At 39.0% G+C, this 21,880-nt stretch overlaps 1 protein-coding gene across 10 annotated transcripts in view; it reads left to right on the forward strand.

The window, feature by feature from the left end:
- The window catches only part of Rbp6 (RNA-binding protein 6), a 634,317-nt gene that overhangs the window by 116,497 nt on the left and 495,940 nt on the right, over positions 1-21,880 (forward strand). Inside the window, exon 4 of one of the 10 annotated variants that reach the window (XM_077406184.1) lies at positions 18,948-19,026. The exons of the other annotated variants lie outside the window; for them this stretch is intronic. The gene's annotated coding sequence lies outside the window, so the exon portion shown is untranslated. The remainder of the gene's footprint in view (positions 1-18,947; positions 19,027-21,880) is intronic. 10 annotated transcript variants of the gene reach the window in all.

Raw genomic sequence — 21,880 nt, forward strand, 5'->3', positions numbered from 1 at the left:
TGATGGTAAACTACGTATATTACTTTGCGTTGTATTGTACTCGGGGTACCACTTTTAATTAGCCAGTATTTCTTTCGTTCGCGTCTCCAACGATGCGGAACGGAACTGTTTAGTTCGGACGAAGGGTGTCTGATTGAATCGAGGGAAGATTCCATAGCAACCGCATTGCAATTAGAAGTTAGAGCAGGGCGTTAACTAGCCATGGACATCCTGTTGAGCGTGAGAGATCTTTGCTTTTGATCTATAGAATCATGAGTTTTATGAGAATTTTATAGCTTTCTATCTTTTACTGCTGCTTTATTTATTGAAAATGATATTTGCCGTTTGACAACATTAATCAAAATGATTCTTTCTATAAGATAAAAAGAGATATCTATTGCTACCTCCTATACTTTTTATAGATAACAATTCTCTTATATAACTGAATCATATTTTCTTAAACACTTTAAATAGTCGGAAAATGTGGATTTTAAATAGATTCTGAAGTAAACTGGATATTTTTCTTTGTACATTACATTTAGATAAAATTAGAATACTGTGAATTGAGGAAATCTTACATTTTTAATCTTATTATTCCGGATTTATAATATAGAGTCTACAATTAAAAGAAAATAAATGTTATCTAATCAGTGACACGTAATTGTAATTTAAAGAGCTTAAGATATTTGATGTATTTTGGGAAATGTTGCGTAAACAAAATATTGTTTATTCCTATGAATTTTTGTTAAATATAATAAATCGAGTTATTTCAGAAATTCGAGCGTAGGTAAATTCTAACCCATAAAAATAATAAAATTGCTAGTTAGTTAACTAATATGATTACAACGAAGAGCTAAACTCAAGATAAATCATAATGCTTGGAATTTTTTTAGTTTGATAAGATAAATAAATGGGTAGATATTTTTATCGGATTGATATCAATTCTCGCGACTGTAAGTTTATCCACGAATGTAGAATTTTCGAGAGAATCTCTTTGAAAATCTTCGTGATTTTTTGGTTTTCTCATCGATGGTGCAGTTTCTGAATATGCATGAGAAGCGTCGAGATAGCGCGAGCGTTTCGCGCGCGGTCATGCCATGAACTTCGCATAAGCCGTCGAAATCTCCGGGTGCTTCTCGCTCAACTTTTGTCATCTTGATGTGAAGGCGGACCACTGCTGCCGACCTGAATAGTCCAAGAGCTGACGACACTTTTGGCCAAGTGATTTTATAAATAACGATTTTCCGTTATAACCTGCGTGGACGACTCTCCTTCGATAATCCAAACACTTGGCTGGCTGTACTTAGGGGGTTTAGAAGTACGCAGGTGAGAAAAAAAACCGATTTTCAAGTCATAGTATAAGTCTTAATTTTTATCGGATATCGATAATTGCTTACTCAGGAACATGCAAATAAATTGCCAGTTTGATTGCTCGGGGGGAATTAGTCGCCAGGCTTAATTAAAAATAATTAAAAATAATTATTTTCAAGTCATACTATAAAAACTGGGTTTTTTTTATTAACAAGTATAGTGCTAACACATACCACCCAAAAAAGCCAAGTAAAAATTTTGGTGGCAACATCTCTAAAAAAATTATTGAAAATGCACAAAGCCGGCGAAAACGAAAGAACGAAACGAAATGGGTGAACAAAAGAACGTATTTTTTGTCACGCTCTTTCTCTCTCCGTCGTTTTCTGTCGACGGGAACAAAAGCACCTTTCGTATTTTCGCGGCGAAGTGTAAATCGGATTTTAATAAAACTGGCGAAAATGAGGACGTTAACGATATAGGCTACGTGTTTTTTTCATTATTGTACGACACTATGCATGTCAATGTTCGCAATATAAATTGTCTCCAATGTCAATAAAAATACTGTGGAATTAAGGCTGATGTTATACGTCAAGGTGACGAATTAGAATACTTACAGAGATTTCAAATGCAAATTTTGTAATTTTTTTATCTGTTAGAGATGTTATACAAATTTGGAATTATAAGAATGTTTTAAATGGTATAGTAAACATCATAATTTTTAATAATTAGTAAAATTTAATAATAAAAATATGAACCTTTTTTTAAGGCATTTGCGAGAGATACGAAATGCTAGAAAATTATAAGCACCGATTTAGTTAGAACATTGAGAAACAAGAACTGGTTGAAAAGTAAATGCATTAATCTGCATTAATAATGCCACGCTATCACGACACTAAGCATCATTATTGGCTTTGGAAAATAGGCTCTTTGAATGGCAACGATGTCACGTTGAAAAGCTGAAACTTTACTTTCATTAATTAACTCAACCGCTGTTCCGTAATCGCGCGGGGAATCGTTAAACTGGAACATCGTGTAACGAGCGAGTCCGCAGAGTTTCGGGTTGGTCGTCGTTTAACCCTTTCGTTAGCAATGGCGAGACATAGTCGCCTCTCTCCGCAAAGTGTTCACTTTGTAGAAACGGCTATGGCAATTCAACGAGAACTCTGTGCTTTTCACGATTTCCGGATGCAGAGCTATTTGTTGAAACACTTCTATGAGACCATATAGATGTTTCCAAATTTTTGACAAAATTCGTTTTATAAAAGAGAATTCAAAGAGAAAACGAAGTGGAGTGCCAGGATTCAAATAAAATTTTGTTATTTATACAATTATAACTATTAGAAGTTTAATTTGTGAAAAATTATTTGTTCCAAACTCGATAATTATTAGCATTTCTCTTATCAATCAATGAGCAAATATCGGCATTTGAAAATCCATTATTTAAGCCGAATGGCGATGAGATTTCTGGGATTTCCCGACTGTGCAATATCATAATAAAGCTCATATATATGGAGATAGTTTTAGATCCCTAAGTGCGAATATCTCCATCCTTCCCTTATTCGGACTATATAGCAATTACGTCTCTACTAGCCGTCTGGGAAGGAAAGGGTTAAATACGGTCAGGCCGTCGCGGTCCGATTTAAAGAGTCAATAAATCGCCCAGCCAGGAAGAGGGCTTCGAAGGGAGGGAAGAGAGAAAGAGATGGAACATGGAACGAGGCTCGGGCAGCGATAGTTCGCTGCATTAATAATGCGGGTGGGACACGATTTCGCGCTCTTTATTGCCGGTCGGCGTTGGGTCGGTGCACATATCGGCGCGGTCATCCATCGTGCAGAATCTCTCGGGCTTGCGCACGACATATCCGCTTACGGGATATATCGCGTCACGACGACGGCGACGATGACCAGGACGACGGTGGTAGCGGCGCTAAGGCACCTCGTATAACGTGTCGCTAGTTTATTGCTTGGCCGAGAACAGACGCGAGGACATTGCCATGCTCTAGCATGGGCACGTTAATGAAACCTACGGTTGACGACCTCATCCAAGCAGGTGTGCAGGTGCCGTTTTTAATTGGGGAGCGTAGAGGTAAAAACGATCGTGGCTAGAATAGAGAACGAATCTCATTGTCAGTTACACCAGAGTATTTCGGGAGACTCGCATTAATTTTTCTTTCTTTTACATTTTTAAAAGTTGAATGTATGGTTAACAATGCTAAAAATGGTTGTTATCGTTGCTAGGCGTTGTGATAAGTTGAATTTCCAAAATGTATGTCAAATTTGAGGTTTTCATTTTTAAAAATTGAATCGGATTTATATAATATTAATAAGCAATTTTTATGCACAGGAAGTATATGCATTTAAAACGATAAGAATAATAGTTTAACAGTAAATTTGTTTGAAATTTTCGCCACACAGGTTGAAAGTAATGTACAGATAAATTACTTAATCCACAATCTACGGTCCCATGTGGAAACTTTCGGCGATATATATAAGAACGCGTATATCACAAATTGACGGTCGAGCACGCCTCGACGCTAACGATATCGACTTTATCTGCCCGTTAAGCTCGAAACTTGAGTTCAGCAGAGTTTCATGCGGCCGGTAAATTCGATAATAAAAGCCGGCAGGCCGACGTTTATACGATCGCTTGCGACTACGTTGCACCTTACCTATATTTTCCTGGTGTAATACGTACGTATCACTTACGCCGACAGTTACGCCTTTATTTACGACGGCGTGACGTTGCGTCGCGCCGCGGGCCGCGTCGCGATAAAAATCGATGCGTATCGACGCCCGGCCGTGTAGCGCCGTCGTTCGTGTGATTTCGCGGCCGGCTCGATTTCTTATTAAGATACCGCGGCTGAACCTATGGACAGCCTCGACACGGATACTTACGTCCCATAGATAAGGATCGGCCTCTCCACAATGGTTTGCCCGGCAGAAACGAGCTTCTGCTGTCGTCGCATACAAAGAGACGCTTTATGAATGAGCATCTGCAGCTGCACGGCGTCGCGTTCCGATAACGCGCCGCTGGAACGCGTTGATTAACCTTTTACCGGGATGCACCATTTGTTAAGGAAAAATATTGCGATTGCAGGTCGTGGAGAAAATGTCCATGAGGAGAAAAAAGGCAACGAGTAATTTGACTGTGGGTGTTTTCTTTTTCATTCTAAAAGAAAGAACTTGTAGTATCACTTGAGTAATATGTAGATTCTGATTGATTAAATTTTTTTAAAGATTTAGCTTCAAGGACTTTGCTATCTGTAAGAAAAACTACAGTCATGTCGTATCCGATAAGAAAGTGTATGTATACACGCAATAACATAGTGAACTTTGCAAGATATAAACTTGTTTCGAATCATGAATTTTTTGTAAACTAATTTTGCACGTGCACGTCAATAGCATTTTCATTAAGTGACACAGTCGACTGCAAATTTGTCGAAAAATGCGTGGAAGGAAAGATCGACGATAGTATTAGATGTCACGTATATGAGCCAATCTCCGGCGCGCAGCTCTCCATTCAACCGACGGATATATGTCGCATTAATTATATCTCTGTCAATGCGCCGTCAGACCGAAGCAGCGTGTCAGTAACCACAGTCGGCCATTGTTCGTCGGGCTAGTTGGATACCTGGCGGTGACCACCGCGGGAATTGTTGCGCTTATTAGCTCCGAAGTGCCTGCCGACCAACGGCGTTGAGGGTACAATATTGAAGCGTCCTGATATATTAAACGCGATTGGTCGCGATATAAAACATCTGTATTCGGTTACTCGAACAAAAATATTCGTGGCATGTCGTATTTAAATTTAACAGGTAATACTTATGGGAACATTGTATAGAAATGTATAAAAAACTACTGTACTTCTTTATAAATGTGACATTCTAGGGGAATATCGTTTGTTTTTAATAACAAAAAGTATTTAGATAACAGAAAGGCAGATTTTTAGGTAAACGATCGAAACTGTAAACTGAGTTTTAATAACTCAATTGCAAATGGATTTGATTTTAAGCATTTTCTACAATTTTTTAAAAGTAAATTATATATTTTGATATGCGTTATAAAGTAGCGTTTAATCGAAAGAAATGTGTACATGAAACTTTGAATTTATTGTCGCCCGGAAAATATCCCAATTTAATCGTTTTGATTGGCCTTTAGAAGAACCGATATATTTCGTCGATAATTAATTGCAATTAGTAATGCCCTACATATGTAGTATGCTGAGCAAACAGGTCGAACAGGGCCGTGAGCGTCATGTCTGCCGCGCGTTTGAGGATGTGGATTCAGCTCGTCTCATACTTTGACCGCTAACATCCTAACATATTAGAAACTTCAATATACAACTTTATCGTATCTACTTGAAAATCAACACCCAAATTTTCTTTCCATCACGCAATCGAGAGTTTTGTCAAACATATAATTAACAAGCTGTATGACATTATACATATAAAATAATCCGCGAAAAAAAAAAAATATATATATAAAGTTTAAAATTATAATAGGCGATTAACTTTTGTTAGAGATAACTTTGTGTTTAAAACGAAATTTTATCATTAAAAGTATTCATAAACATTAGAATTAAATTGCACTGTCTTATTTCAATGAAATTTAAGTTACGTTAAACGGTCATCAATTATTTTGACATATACGTAATTGTTTCTATAAGCAAAATTCGGACGTCTCGTATGCGTCATGCGAGCGCTCTAGCACGTTCGTTTGGTCGTGTCAGTTGATATATTGTATAAGTCAATACTCGTCCCGAAGTTATTTTTGCTTCTCCGTGTTTTTGAAGCCGGAACGTTCCAACATCACGTAATAATTAAAAATCGGTCCGACCAGCGCAATATTTTCCGATGCGACTCGGGACTGCAGCAGTCGGTCGGTCGGTCGGTCGGTCGATCGGTCGGATGGTTGGTTGGTCGGGGTCTTTTGTAGCGCCGCGCCAAAAAGTGCGACGCAGGAAGATGAAAGCCAGAAAAAAAAAGCGCGCAGGTATGACTATGGCGAGGAGAGGGAACAGCGGATAAAGAGAGACTGCAGGGCGGAGAGTAGGATCGCGAATAAAGAGATTCGAGGGTACGAGAAAGACCGCGAATAACGAGGAGAAGGAGGATGACCGCGAATAAAGAGGCGGAGGCGGAGGCGGAGGAGGAAGAGGACGCGCGGCAGGCTCTCTTCACTTTTCATCCAATATTCAACAAAGGTTCATTCAATTCATCCTTACACGCTAGCACATGAAACACCGCGCGACGTATGCAAATGGCTGGTGACAAATGATCTTGTTATTCCCGTAGCTCCTCTCGCTCCCGGCTGCCGTGTCCGTTCAGGCATTATACGATGTCGTGCGTCCTTTTGAACCCGGGCGCCGGCATTTTCCCTATACGTCGTCGTCGCTCGATGCGTTCGCGCTCGTGCGTCGCGTTCGAGCGTGAGCGGAGCGCATAGAGAATGGAGACGTACGAAAATCAGAATGACTGGCCGATTAATTGTACAAAAGGTTGAAGGTAAAAGAGATTTGTGTTATCTTAGATTATCGTTTCGACACGTCCTTCGTAACATTACAGCTCGCACCGTGTTCTATCGGACCTGATGTTGTGTTTCACAATCGTTCTTGACGATCGATACGTGATACATGATTTATCAGAGACTTTATCTACATTGTGCTTACGCTGTGTAAACAAGAATATTTTTCGTACGGTTTATCAAGCGTGTACTGTTATGCAAACGAGGTAAAATGAGTTTTAAACTTGCCATTTACGAAAGAAACACAATTCGAGTTACGTACAATATTTATTTAATCAGAGGGAAAACGTTTAAAGTGGGCCAAAGTGCCTGCAATCGATGGCGCAATCGACCTAGACCTCACAGTCCCAGATCGAAGAATATGTACGGAGTCGAGAGAGAATTTAAATTACAGGGGAAAGAAGCCGAAGAAGTCGTGACACCGAGAGAGATCGCGCCGTTTTCGATTCTCCCGTTCCCCTTCGTCTGGTTTTTGCGCGCGACGTATATAATCTTCCGGGACGTGACCGTAGATGCCGTCGGAATTTTTCGTACAGGGCCGAGGTGGCAAAAACGGGCTTACGTTCCTTACCAGAGAACGGAATGCATCTATTTCGGGATACTTTGCCAAAAATCGCGAGATATACATCAGATAAACGAACACTTCAATTTATGCTTCTCCTTAGCTATAATATACGGAAGAATTATTTTAATCTTAGCGATTAGAAAGTACATTTTATCTACAATGTGGTATAGGAAATATATGTGATTAGTGTTTCCCCAATATTCATTTTCTTTTATCGTGACTGGCTATGTAAGTCGCAAAACAATCGTGAAAGAGTTGACTTTCACGCGAGACATATATGGGCTTTCCGATATTGAATCTCTCTCTCTCTCTCTCTCTCTCTCTCTCTCTCTCTCTCTCTCTCTCTCTCTCTCTCTCTCTCTCTCTCTCTCTCTCTCTCTCTCTCTCTCTCGTGGTACACACTTTTTAGTCCCTTTTATATTTTATTAAAGTTATTCCGCGAGTGTGTGCGCGCCTAGACTTTGGCACAACTTTTTTAATATTCGCTGCGTCTTCGCTCGGAAGAAAGCGTTTCTCGTTATCCGGAAAATCGCGTAGATAATCCCCGCTCTCTTCCGCTTTTTGAGTGAGAAATTTCCTAAAGAAGCGTGCGTATTTCAAGCTGGCGATGAGGTACGACACGCCGATGAGAGGGGGGGCGGGGGGAAGGGAGAAAATTATTTAGCCCCCATTAATGTCAGTCGCATTTACTTGTCGAGATGTATTCCCTTCGTCTTTCTGCTGTCCTCTCGTCCTCGCCCAAAGTTCGTTTCTCCACCCTCTTTCCCTTCCTTACCGTCTCCCTTTCTCTACGGTTTCTCTCCTTTTCCCGTTTCTTCGGCAACGTCGACGTCGGGAACCCGCCGCAGCTCGTTATTTAACATCCTCGCTCGACGGGGTGATGTCGACGGGGGAACGGCGGATTTGATTTCATTCGTTTCGCGGGAGAAGGATAATATTATGTTATTCTCGTAACTCTAATAATAACGCGGCTACTTGCGCTAACGACCTAAACGCTTACGCTAGTTAACCCAAAGTGCCTTATATACGTTGCAGATATAAGCGGGCACACAAGCCGTATATTAATTTTCTAAAAGCGTTGAGAATTTACCGGCTAAATGGGGGAAAAAATATGCCTTCGGCATTTTACTTTACCCGAACGTTAAAGCTTGACGATTTTGTTTGGCATTTATTACTAATTTGACCGTTTAAAAAGATCCAAGTGCCAGTTTTAACGATAATTTGGAGTTTTGCGATAATCTTGAAAATATTTGCAAAGAAAGTTATTAGATCCCCCCCAAACGCGTACGAACGCAATTTACGTAACACGAAAAGTTTTCTACCTCATAACCTCTTAGTAAAAATATCATAAATAGAGGAGTCACGTGAGTCTCGCGAGTTTCTTTTAGAGTTACAGGGACATGGTTAAAACGTGAAAATCGACAAGTTTATCATCAACTAAATTTCAAGCCAGTTAAATCTGGTCAAGGCGACTCTATCGCGGATATTCCACTCGCGTCCCTCGATTCTGCTTCTCTTTTTTTTCCCTCTTCCTTCAGCCTTTCTCCTTGTATTTCTCATTTCGTGAGGCAGTGCGAGAACCAATATTTCCTCGCAACGTCCGCACCCCGACTCGAGGTAGGAATCGAGAAGGGAACTCCATCGGCGCACTCTTTTATAAATATTTATCCTCATTTGAATCCATCGGAGACCGAGTTCTTCTCCCTCCTCCCTCTTCTCTTTCCTCCTGCGTCCTTTTCTTCTACTCGTTCTTGTTCATGGCCTCTCCCCATCTTCGAGGCCAAACTCCCAGGCGTGTATTTGTTCTTGCAAATCTTTTATACGTTTCATACGCGGATTTGCATCCATAACGGCCATGGGCGACCTGAACCGGCTCTTTCATCTCGGGTTTATTTCGTCTCCCATTCTTTCCCGCGGTTCCCCTTTATTCTTTTTCTGTTTTATTTTTCTCGATTTTCACGATGACGCGCCCGAAATTTTCGTCTATTCTGTGTCTGTTTCTCAAACTTGCATTTTTTTAGATGATTTTTTAGAAGCGGAATCGGTGCTCTCACAATTTTGTTACTCGTATTTAATGTAGTTCTTTTCAATTAATCTTTCTCTCTCTTCCTTCTTCTCTGATGATAGTATCTAACGTATTTGAAACCATTCGACTTCAATTGACTTAACCTTGTGACATTTTATGCCATCGATCGATCTCTGAAAAGGTGTCGAGGCAGGTGTAGTTAAGTACTTGAAGAAATAGAAAGCGACTGTCGCTCTCATTGTTGCGCTGCAAAAAATAACGACAAGAAAGATCGTTTCGTCTCGCTCTTGAGTAATTGATTTCTGGTCCGCGATCGCGAGTATCGCGACAGAGACGTGAGATATGCGCGGTTCTCTCTCACATGATTCTCGGAGGATATCACAGTCGACCTCGGTCAACGGCAACGCGAGCGGGCGTTCTCTTCGCGGGCCAGCAGTCGGTGCACTATTACTGTCTTTCCGAGAATATTAATTACACGGCGAATGAGACGGGAAAAGCCATCTCGGGCTTCGGGGAAACACGCTGAGGTCGACGAGAGCCGGCTTAACCCTTCCATTCGAGGTGGTTTACTTTTGCGTTTAACCCTTTTGCTTCTACCGCTCGCAAACGCCGCTGCAATATTTAAGCGGTCCTAACTTACCAGCTCACTGATGGGTAATTACTTTACTTTTACAAATTGCGAACTTTCTTACCTATAATTGAAATGTAAATATTTTATTTTATTGACTTTTTATTGCTCGAATCTCTTTTCTTTGTAGAGCACATTTTTTTGGGGCGGAAAATAATTTTATTATAAAGTACATATATCAGAAGATTGTTAAGATAACTATATAGAGATAGATTGGGATTTTAGTTAATTATGTCAGAAAAACGTAACAAGACGGTATGGTTATAATCTTATAATTTCTTCTAGCTTTCCTCAGTTTAGCAAGATCTGCGTTATTTATATCTTCAATCTATCTTGACATATGTGTACTTTTACCTGTTGCATAAAGAGTTAAATTTGTCTATAAATTTGTTTGTCCCTAAATATAAATATTTCTCTTCATGTAAGATATATTTTCCTGTATATTTCATAAGACTGACGATATCCCATTTCTGAAGATTACTTTTGTTTGTCCAATCTATTTGCGGAATAGAAGTTGAGCACCATGGCATCGAAGCCGAAGGAAGTCACGAATACGACTCTTGATGCATTTTCTCCTCTCGCTTCTGCCTCAGACGCTCTTGAGTTTGATTATACTCTTCGTAGCCTTCCGTTTCTTCTCCCGCTTCCTCTCACACCTTCGATTCCCTTCATCTATTCGGTAACCCTTTGGCGTTAGGTAAGTGCGTGCGCGTACGATACGCGCATTGAATTCGCACGAGTGGGCAGATCGATCGATCTCGTTCGCGAAATGTCACGTGAAACGAAGATTAATCGCTCGTGGAATCGACCGCGTCCATTGTCGCGGGTTTTTCGATTTTGACGCCCGGTACGGCGGCGGCGTGATCGACGGTGATAACGCGAAGGGATCGACGGACGCTCGTTAAAGAGACCTCCCTCTGCGTCAATTTTCAAGACCGGATAGGGTATGGAAGGTGAATGCGACCCTCAACATGTTTCCGTGCCACATCTTCAGAATACAGAACGTGCAGATGCAACACTTTTTAGTCACTTTTCCCGATTAACTGTCAAAATGCGGAGGAAGCTAGATTATAACAGACAAATAAAATCGCGCAATTTTGTAGATTCAAGTTTCATTGCCGATATCTATCGACGTGCGAGAATTGAGAATACACACAAACGTAAAAAGTAGTTTCATCAGTTTACAGTTTCTACGAATCCTGATTGTTCTGCGATCGCAAAGAAAGATCTTTTTTTCTCACATTGTTTAAAAATTCGAGCATAATTTGCATTTATCGATTGGTATCGCGGATCTCTGAACACCGTTACGTTTTTGTTGTTCAGGGTTTGATTTTGGTACCCTTCGACGCATACTTAACGCTTCCGCTCCCGGTCGCAGAGCACCTCGTTAGAGCGATTTGGGTGGGTATCGCGTTGGCACGCACATCCGAAATCTCACAGGCTTTCTCGATGCCATTTTTCCTCCGCCTCTGGGGTGCGAGCGTAAAAGGAAGAAAAAAAAACGAAAAGAGATGTGGCTTCGCGCGTTGCCAAAAACCGAAATGAAGCGCGCCTTAGGGAAAAACAATGTACCGTCGACAACGATGATTCTGGCAGCTATCGTTGTGTGGTTGCTTTCCACCGGGATCGCAAAGATAAAACAAAAATCACGTACAAATAACGGCACGCATAAGCAAGTTGGATGAAAAAGAGAGTAGGAATTAGAGAGTGGCGGGGTAACAGGCCTAGATTAATTTATGAATTGAAAAGACAAATAGAAAGAAAGAGAGGGATAAAAAGAAAGAGAGGAGGAACAATAGAGAGAAGAAAGATATCATTTTTGAGAAAACTTTTAAGTGCGCTGAACGAACAAATGCGGTAATGCAGAATTAGGGTAATTGCAGAAGCAGAGAAAACCCAGAGAGACTTCTTTCTTTTTTAACTCGACCACCCTAATGAACCGTACCGCAGAGAAGGAATAGAAAGGAAGAGAAAACTAGAGTTTAAAAGGAGGAAGTAAGGTAAAAAAGAAATAGCCAGAAATGGGCATAGAGGAGACCGAGGGAAGAAGACGGGAGAAGTGCAAAATAAACATAACCGCGTGACACCGGCTCCGGTGCCAGCCAGCAGGCCAGTGCCTTCTCGAGGAAACCGCTTTTAAATTAGGGGACTAAAATTTCCGGTTAGAGTACTGCACCAGTCTTAGCCAACCCCCCTTGTGTATAGTGATGCGTGCCATTGGGTGAAAGAAAATTCAAGCGGTCGTAAAAGTCGCCTCTTCGCAGTTGTCTGGACACCATTTCGGGCGCTGTTTCGCAGTCTTAGGCGAAGACCCTGATTTTTCGTAGAAAGACCTTACATCGGATTTTTGTGACTCTTAGATATTTAACTCCTCCGAACTTGTCCTTTAGCTTAAAAATTTGATACTAGCAAGTTTGATAGCAGCTTTTAAATTTAAAGAATTGTAAGGTGTAAAGTGTAAGGTTTAAAAAATCTTAAGGTTACATCTTTGTTATCTTTGTAAAGTTCACACTCAATCTTTAGAATTCTCTATTTTCGCAGCACTTCTTTGAACTTTATGAATATTATTTAAAAAGTAGCTTGATTATAGATTCTTATTTATGAGATGTTGTCAGAAACTAAAGCGGAAAAATTAACTTAAACGGCCAACGCTTTGCTACATTATTCTGACATTATTAATGAAAAGATAACAGTTCTGGCGTTTTGGCAGCTTCCGTTCCGAGCTGTCGTTCCTTCGTCATTAAGCACGACGATGTTAGCGATTAAAGTTGGCGGTCGCGATCGTCTCCAAGAGATTAGCGAAAATGGAATTTTCGCTTACCGCACTCCTAATTCGATGCGCACGCCCGCGCCGTCCCGATTCGGGGATGGAGAAACTTCCGGTTAATGTTGCGGACGTTAGTTTTAATGCGCAATAAGGTCGTTCCACATTCGCTAGCCGTCGACAAGGATTTCAAAGAGGAAAGACTGAGAAGGAGAGAATTGGTTGAAGGCCACCTGGAGATTCAACGACATGTCAACGGTTGCGGCAGCGACGTTTTAACGAGCCTTTTATGCATCCAGCTTCATTATCTTCAGTAACGATCAGAAGTCAGTAGTTTGGTATGCAAATCGATTCAAATCATGAAACGTAGACCGATTGTCGGATGTCAATGGGACTTTCGCGAAAGTTGCACGCGATTTAGTTCTTCGTTCTGCAATATTTGCTGTCATCGCGTTATTGAGGAAAGGAAAATTATTTATAATTTCTACTTTTGTATGAATAAAATTGTCTTTAGTCGCAGGACGTAAAAAAATTTATTTTTTGCTATATATTATTTGATGCAATTTTTTCAATGACTTAAAAATTGTTGAGACTGATAAGTAGAACACATTTGTTGTCTGCATGCAAATGGAAAATTATTATGGGTAAGGTTATTATCAAGCTTTACTCATAGAAAAAAAATGGTTTACATTGGAACTTGCAAAAGATTGATTGTCAGAAAATGATTCATGTTTCGAAAAGAGTTAGTACTTCAGTGTTAATAATAATAAAACCGTAATCGCCGTATGAAAACTGTTATAGCGTCGAGAACACGCGGTGTCGCGTCGTCATGCTCGTAAACGTTATATAATGTTTAATGTTACATGAAATGGGGATCTTAATGCTTAATCTCGCAACTTCTCTCTTGTCGTATTCTTTACAGCGAATATCTTTCTTATGAGTTTGTTAATCCGCAACAAATGCATATACATTAACATACAATTACTATTATACGCATATCGCATTAACGTTATACGCAAGATGGATTGCTACTACTCTGTATACAGATTGTTCGCACATTGTATTTATTTTATTTTTTATTTATATTTTAAATATAGCGGGTAAAAAATGAAAAAAATTTTTGCTAGTATTTTAACTAATATTGTAAAAAGATTTATGATTAATTACCTATACAAAAATAAAAATGTATTTTCTTAATATATCTAATTATTTAAAGTTTACTTAATCTATATGACTAAATTAAAATATGTTTGCGGTATATTGAAGTGAGAAAGTTATAAGTAGTATTAATTGACAGCTTTTGATGATCACTCTTTATAATTTGGTAAAGTATAATTATCGCTATAATAAAGCTGAATATTAGCATTATTATATAGCTGCGTTCGAAAATGTTACGTTGGACGTCACATGAAATAAATTTTTGACATTTGTTTCAATTTCTATCTCTTTAAAAGATATTTTCTCTTGTTGCTATTTTACGAGTTTTCCACATTATTCGCGAGGGCGATCGATGGTTGATCTCTCTTTTTTCTGTGTAATGAGAGAAATCAGCGATCTATTATACTAGACTCATATTTGAGACCTAACAAAACTCACCTAATTAATACGAAATGTGGTTTAAGCGATGAGTGCTATAAACGAAATCATGAATTATTTTGTACTAAAAGCTACGCTAAAAGAGGATACTCGAATGGAAATAAAAGCATTTTATTTATATAAACAAGATTATAATTTTACAATACGAAGATAATTTTAGATTGTTATAATTATATAAACGATAAAATTTTATTACACTAAATTATTATGTGGTGTAAGCATGTATCGGAAATTTGATTAAATTTTACATTTTAATGTCCATCAAAATAAATTTGTCGAAATTTTACAATACATTTCTATACATATTCAAACAAAATATAAAAACAGTACAAGTATAGTTTTAAAATAAAATTTGGCCAATGTCAGTTTATCTTTTAAAATTATTTTTTGGAAGAATAGTGAAAATGAATATACGTCGAGCTTTACATTTTATACAGATTTACGATTAACGAAACATGCAATTACGCCATAAGATGCTTCCATAAAATGCGTAAAATTTCTTCTCGGACGAATTCCGGAATGCGAAAGGAACGGAATTACGGTGGCAAACGCAAGTCCACCGCATGTCGGACACAGAAAGCCCATTAAGAACGAACTCGTATGCTCAATTCTCAGCTCCGCAACAATGCGGCACTTTTGCTGGACAAATACACACCCCCCGCGAATTCTCTCTCTGTTAGGAACCTTTCCCCTCCCTGGAAGTTCACAACGACAAAACGGTACACTCCACAAAATTCGTTGCCATTTGTCATTAGATACATAGCGCCTAAGCTCGAGGGTTTCAAAGTTTACACGAGGAGTAATAATATAAAACAAAGCAACAGCAGATAACGCGGATAACAATCGATTGATATAACATTAGGAAAGTATCGCTATATATATTCTCCAATAATCGATCACTGTTTATATTATTTTAAATCGGTGTGTAAATCTGCAGAAAGATTAAAATTTGCTCAATAAGTCTTAAATCGTGTATCAATTCTCATTAGTCGCGCGTCGTAAATTGAATTTTTTCAACCTGAAAGTTTTTAATTGCTTCAAGACTAGATAAACTGGAAGTAGCGGAAGAAACTTCCAAGAGTTCTCCGTTTTATTTTCTTGCCGAAAGAATCAACCATGCGATATGCTTAAAGCAAAGTCACAGAGCGACGCGAGTCTTACAATAATCAAGATCGTAACGTCGGTCAAGCTGCGGACGAGGGAAGAGAAGGGTTGAGACTCATACCGGAAAAATGAAAAGAGGCCCGGCGTAGGAACGCAATGGGAAAATGAAAAGAAGCGGATAGAGCGACGGAGAGATGGAGGGACATAGGAGAAGGAGAGCGGGAGGGTAAAAGAGAGAAAAATCCGAGAGCCTTGTCGGCATCCGGTCTACTCGGCACGGCGGACTCATTAAGGGGTTATTTCAAAGTTTAACTGAATCGAGTCGGGAGGAAGAGATGATAAAAACTCAGAGCACCTCTCCATCTCCCTCGCGCTGCCCTCGTATAACTCACCACTGCACTGTTTCCTTACAGTTCTACCCCTTCCCCCCTCGCCGCTCCGTGCACGGACCCAGGCGGACTTCTTTATTCCTCCGTCGACACTCTGTACCGTTGGCAATATTAATTAACGTCATCCTGCAGCCGCAGTCCGGGTATTTGCAGTTTGTTAGTCGAGAATCGAGAAGATGCTAAGTCGCGACGCTCTTCCTCCTTCCACTTTTTCTCCGTCCCATCGCTTCTTCCTTTATCGCTTAACAGCGCATCGGCTATATCGCTCGCTTCCATATCAGTTTTATACTGCATTATTAAAAGACGTGACGTACTTTTTTCTTTACGTTGAACTTGAAAATCATGAAGATGAGAGAGGCACTCCGATTATTTTAATAATTAATAATTAAAATATTAAGTGTTCGTCATCTATAATCGTTAATGCGTATACATTTGAGTTCGGTTACTATGCAATTATAGCTGAACAGTGAAGGATGTTAAAATAAGGATTTTATATACATTCGATTTGTGTTTATTGTATAAATTTATCGTTGATCGTTGATATGAACTTTTTGTGAACATGGAACATTTGGCACGTCCAATATTGTTCTTGGAGCCGTACAAGTAAAGGATGAAAAACGGTCGAACCGAAATTTCAGAGACGCGAGAGAAAGTGATATCCGCCGAAGCCACCGTCGTCTCTCTTTCCTCCTCGTTCAATTATAAAGTGATCAACGTCCACCCTCTCGGTGGCACGGTTAACGATTCCAGATGGAAAACTTCAGCTCTACGTAATTCCCTTTTACACTCGGCGAAATCCGCTCGTTAGTGTGCAAAACGTATTCGCACGCGCGTACACACACACACACACACACACACACACACACACACACACACACACATAAATACACATTCATATCTTTGCACGTGGAATCGGGTATATCTAAACCTCATTCCAGTTTCTACGTTTAACGATAAGTCTTCCAGAATAGCTACCACTAAGACTTGATGGTATTCACAGATAGAAGTAGATCCTTCGTCCCACGAAAGGATATCGAGTCGAGAAAATATAAGAAAACAAGATAAAATCCTTTAGGATAATTCTTTATATATTTGCAAAGTGTATTTGCGTTTTCTAAAAAAAAAAGAAAACAAAAAAAAAAGTATGCGTCGTTTTGTGAGAAAAATGACATGCGACATACTTCCTATATCAGATATAAAAGAGTTCGCCTATTTTAATATCTTAATATTTTCATGACATCGCCTTACGAAAAAGTAACGAGGAACGAGATAAAACATTAGCATTACAAACGTAAACTTCAATATTACAAATGAGATCGTAATGTACATATGTTAGTTTATTTGACAGATATTCATCTCGGTCGATTGAAAAAAGAAGAATTACGGTAATATGCATGTTGACTTAGGTAAAACCAGCATGAAGTTTAACATTGCGAATGAGGTTGTAACGCATTGGTGTCATTAAAGAATCTTTCGATCGTCCTCGGCACCGCACGTGCCTGACTTACACACCTGATAAATACATGGAGTTCTCGTGGAGACCCCCGTACAGGGTGGCAGCTTCATGTTACCGGCTATCCGGCAGCGTGTAAACAAATTGGCAGTAATGACGTTGCAATTTGTCAGATTGCCCGTGCTGGTGTGAACACGTGCACGAGTGTGTGTGTGTGTGTGTGTATGCGTGTCCGCGCGTGTATGCAGGTTGCATATGTGACATGCGAGGGTTAAGATTGTTACGCGATGTACCTGATCGCGCGAGGTCGTTTTATTTACATATATGTTCACCTACAGTACTCTGCGCGTGTTTAAACTGACGATAGAACCGTATAATCGCATTATTTAGCGGAAGATTCGGTCTGTCGAGATAATTTTTTTGTGATTTTTCCCATTTTTTTCAAAGCAGATGTCAAGCGACAAAATAATTGATTGGAAATCGAATTTAAAAAAATGGCTTCTTATTTATAATTTCGCATTCACCGTTTAAATTGCTGATCCTGTCTCTTATTTTTGGACTTTGGCACACAGCTCGCAAGCCACGTAGTTTCTTACACGTTAATTTATAACATTCTGCTTCATAATCAAGAGAGAGGAACAATTTAGCGAGAAAACAACTGTTCTGGTACAATAACTGTAAAGCTGTCCTATTAAAGTTTAAGCTAAAAGTCGGTGGTGCGCGCGCTTAGCATGTTGTATCGTGTAATGCAATTATAACGACCACGCGCATGTAAAAATTAGTCGCACGTTAGGCTAATGAAGAAACTTACTTAACGAGTTACGACGCGACTCCAACATTTTCTCAACGAACGGTCAATTTAGTTATAAATGGATAAGAAAATATGTTACGTAACCACAGGAATTTTTAACGCTTATGAAATATTTGGGACTGAAATATATAGAGTAAAGTCAATATTAATATATATTAATGTTGTGTATATTAATATATAGCATATGACGTCTATGTTAATATACCTGTCGATAGTCAGAAATGAAATTTTACATTAAAATGGTACATTATACATATAAAGTATACTTTCATTCTAACACAAGTGATAAAATGTTTCAAAATTAATAAAAACAAAATTGCTTTTAAAGAGAGAGGCAATCAGTTACATATTGCAACTTTTGTCGAATCAAAACGCTATGTTACACCATGTTTTGGTTTACGTAAATTTTCAAATTTGCTCTTTTCGGCCATGGCTTCGGCTCTGCTATTGTTATTTCATATTATTTTTATAAAATAAAGCATACGAAGAACCCGTCAATATCATTTACTTGTAAATTAATTCTATTTTGGGGACTCTTTCTCGCGGAAAGAGGGGGGGGGGAGAGAGAGAGAGAGAGAGAGAGAGAGAGAGAGAGAGAGAGAGAGAGAGAGAGAGAGAGAGAGAGAGAGAGAGAGAGAGAGAGATCCTTCCTCATCCTCTAAAGTCATTAAAATCAAAGTCTCCAGTTTTAGTAACGAACCCTCGTCACTTCATGCCACGTCTCTCGTGCTCTTTATTAACGTCAACGACACTAATGATCGATGGGAAAGTAACGAGCATCCGTTATTTCTGTTTTAGGTAAGCAGACATCTGCGTCTCGATGCGAGCGAGCGAACAGAAAGTGTGCTTGCATATGTTAGTCGTCATCGTGGCCTAAGTGAGTACACCCGCTTTTGTATCTGCTCGATACAAATCAGCGCGCTATTATACGTACACACAAGCCGACATATACTTTTCTTACGGCGACGAAGACCGTAAATTCTCGGCGAAACGAGAGGGGAGCTGAGCTATCTGCTCTGAAAATCGCGCTAATCGTTATCGCGCCGCGTTATACTTGCCGGGTATATCTCTCGCTTCTCGCGCTTCCCTTTGGGTTTTCCTGGAATTAATTATTTGATTCCACCTTAATTATTTCGCGGCTGGATAATGATGAGAAAAGATTACATTTGTTCGTGCGTTTAACTAGGAATGAGTTCGAAATAACAATTTGCCGTGCCGCGTTTTGGCGCATAGGTATGACTATAAATGTGCCACGGCAAATATGTACGTATATTTTCCGAGAAAATCTATTTTGAAAATAAATTCCAGTAAATTTTACATCTCTCCTGGACAATTGGATTTATATGCGAAGAATATATACAGACACGTAACGATCGCTACAATATGTATATCATTATTTATTCTTAAATCTTGAATTTTTTAAACAAAGTAGACCGGTTTTTTTAAATAATATAGAAGTGGATTATTATATATAAGACTATTTCTAAAATAGCATTTTAACATATTATTTTTAGTAATGCCATCTTTTCTTTCTCATTTATTTAATATCTTCACACTGAGAGAGAGAGAGAGAGAGAGAGAGAGAGAGAGAGAGAGAGAGAGAGAGAGAGAGAGAGAGAGAGAGAGAGAGAGAGAGACAAAAAAATTGTTAATCCCAAGAAATATTTAGTCCGATACGTTCAACTGAACATTTTAGTTAGTTAACTAAACATTAATTGAATTAATTAATTCTGATTAAAGAAACTAAATAAATTGTTGAAACAACTAATGTTTAGTTAACTTACTAAAATGTTTAGTTGAACGTATCGGACTAAATATTTCTTGGGATTGACAATTTTTTGTTCTCAGTGCCGAAATCTGACATTAATTATTTATTTGTACTGTTGGTAAAATTTTAGAAAATTTGATATCAATTCCATTTCAGTTAAATGAGATAATTAATTTAGCAAGGAAAGATTGATTCTGAGATATAGTATATTCACCGGACGAAACGATGGAGAGCCCCGCTTTGATATTGCCGAAGTCATAAGGGCGGATAAACGTGTTTTGGGGCTGGAAGTCAGAGGGGGAAAGGAAGCGAAACCGGTCGCTTTAATTACGCAGAGCCATTGTTGCGGCTGGTTGTTTATAATTAATCGTTCGAAAGCCTGTCCCTGCCAGCGACAGATATGACGGCCAATAAAGTACGTCGCTAGCAGCCGCTACCGGTCGGCCGATGGGGAATTTCGGTTATGGCGGAATTTCGGTTTGCCGTCGTTGAAACAGCGCACACGTATCGAAACGCGAGTGTGTCGCGGTCGATCGACGCTAACGAGCGGCCGATCTCTAGTTTCTAGAAATAGCTCATCATTGAATGCGGAATCCGCATAACAGAAAATAGCGGCGATACGATGAATGATTATTATCGCTAAATTTGTCGATGTAACAGTATCGCGGTATATTAACGATATATGTAAATATATCGAATAATGCTGCTGTAACATTAGAATAACAATGATAATAGCAAAAGTGAAACTGCGCTAAATAACGATACCGTCAAACGTTAGAATTAATACCAAGTGATTTCAACTAGCGCTATTAGCGTAATTTCAACTTAGTGAAACTGGAGACTAGGAGACTAAACTTAGAGACTACTTATTCAAGGACCGCTAGTGTAGTCCTAACTTGCTACTAAACTTACGGACTATGAACTTGGAGATTGCCAATGCATTTCAACTTAGTAAAATCAGAGATTAGTAACCCATCAGGTATTACAAATATAACTAAGACTTAATAAGAGATTGCCATTGGTATCTACGTAATAGTGCAGTGACACGTTTCTTCACTCCATCCTGGTGCGTTCGAATTAATTCCTTCGTGTGTTTGATGTGCGGAGAATGGGGTAAAGGACGGGAGGGGATTTAGCGATTTCTGTGAAGTTTGCTTTTTACGAGGTGCCCAGCCATGCCAGATTCAAATGAGGCGTGTTTTAATGCCGCCTGTGCGTGTTCGGCTATTCCCTCTTGCCAAGTCGAATAGCAACCCTTCTGGTTTCGTTTCCTCTCATTGACATTAACCGTTACCATTGCTTTGTTCCTTGACCGAGTTTTCCCTCCAATCTCCTCGTCGGGAAGCGCGTTTGTTATCAGTTTTCGGGAAGTAATTCCCAACTTTTTCGAAGTTTCTTTCGCTCATCCGTTGTACGAAATAAACGCAAAGAAAGTTTAATTGTACCCGACGAATATGCTTAAATCGGCGAAACGATTAAACCTTTTTCCTTTAAATCTTTTCGATTAAATAAATTGTTGCCAAATCAGCAGCCGATAAATTATTATGGATTGATGTATAGCAAGAGCAGTTTATTTATGTGATTATGGAGAAAGGAGAAACAGCAATTACATAGCTGTTATTAAACAAATTTTTACGTAAATTACATTTTGCTATATTCTCCTCAAATATTTTTTTAGCACATAAATTGTTTTAAATAATAGTAGTTGAAACAATTGAAAACTTTAAAGCGGCTATTTTTCGAAAACCATGATGTATTAACGAAAAGTTTTAATAAAAAATTTCAATTAAAGACCTTTGTTGTATACATCTATGCCTTGTTATGTATACATGTATACACACTCTCAATTACATTCAATTCGATTTTTAACATCCTTGCTAGCGTCAACAAATCACATTTTTATATCTCAAACGTGATATAAAAATAGAATTTTTATTTTAGACACTATTAATGGTAAATTAGC

The sequence above is a fragment of the Temnothorax americanus genome, unplaced genomic scaffold (genome assembly GCF_048541705.1).
Source record: "Temnothorax americanus isolate GAGA-0224 unplaced genomic scaffold, ASM4854170v1 Scaffold1, whole genome shotgun sequence".
Classification (NCBI taxonomy): domain Eukaryota; kingdom Metazoa; phylum Arthropoda; class Insecta; order Hymenoptera; family Formicidae; genus Temnothorax; species Temnothorax americanus.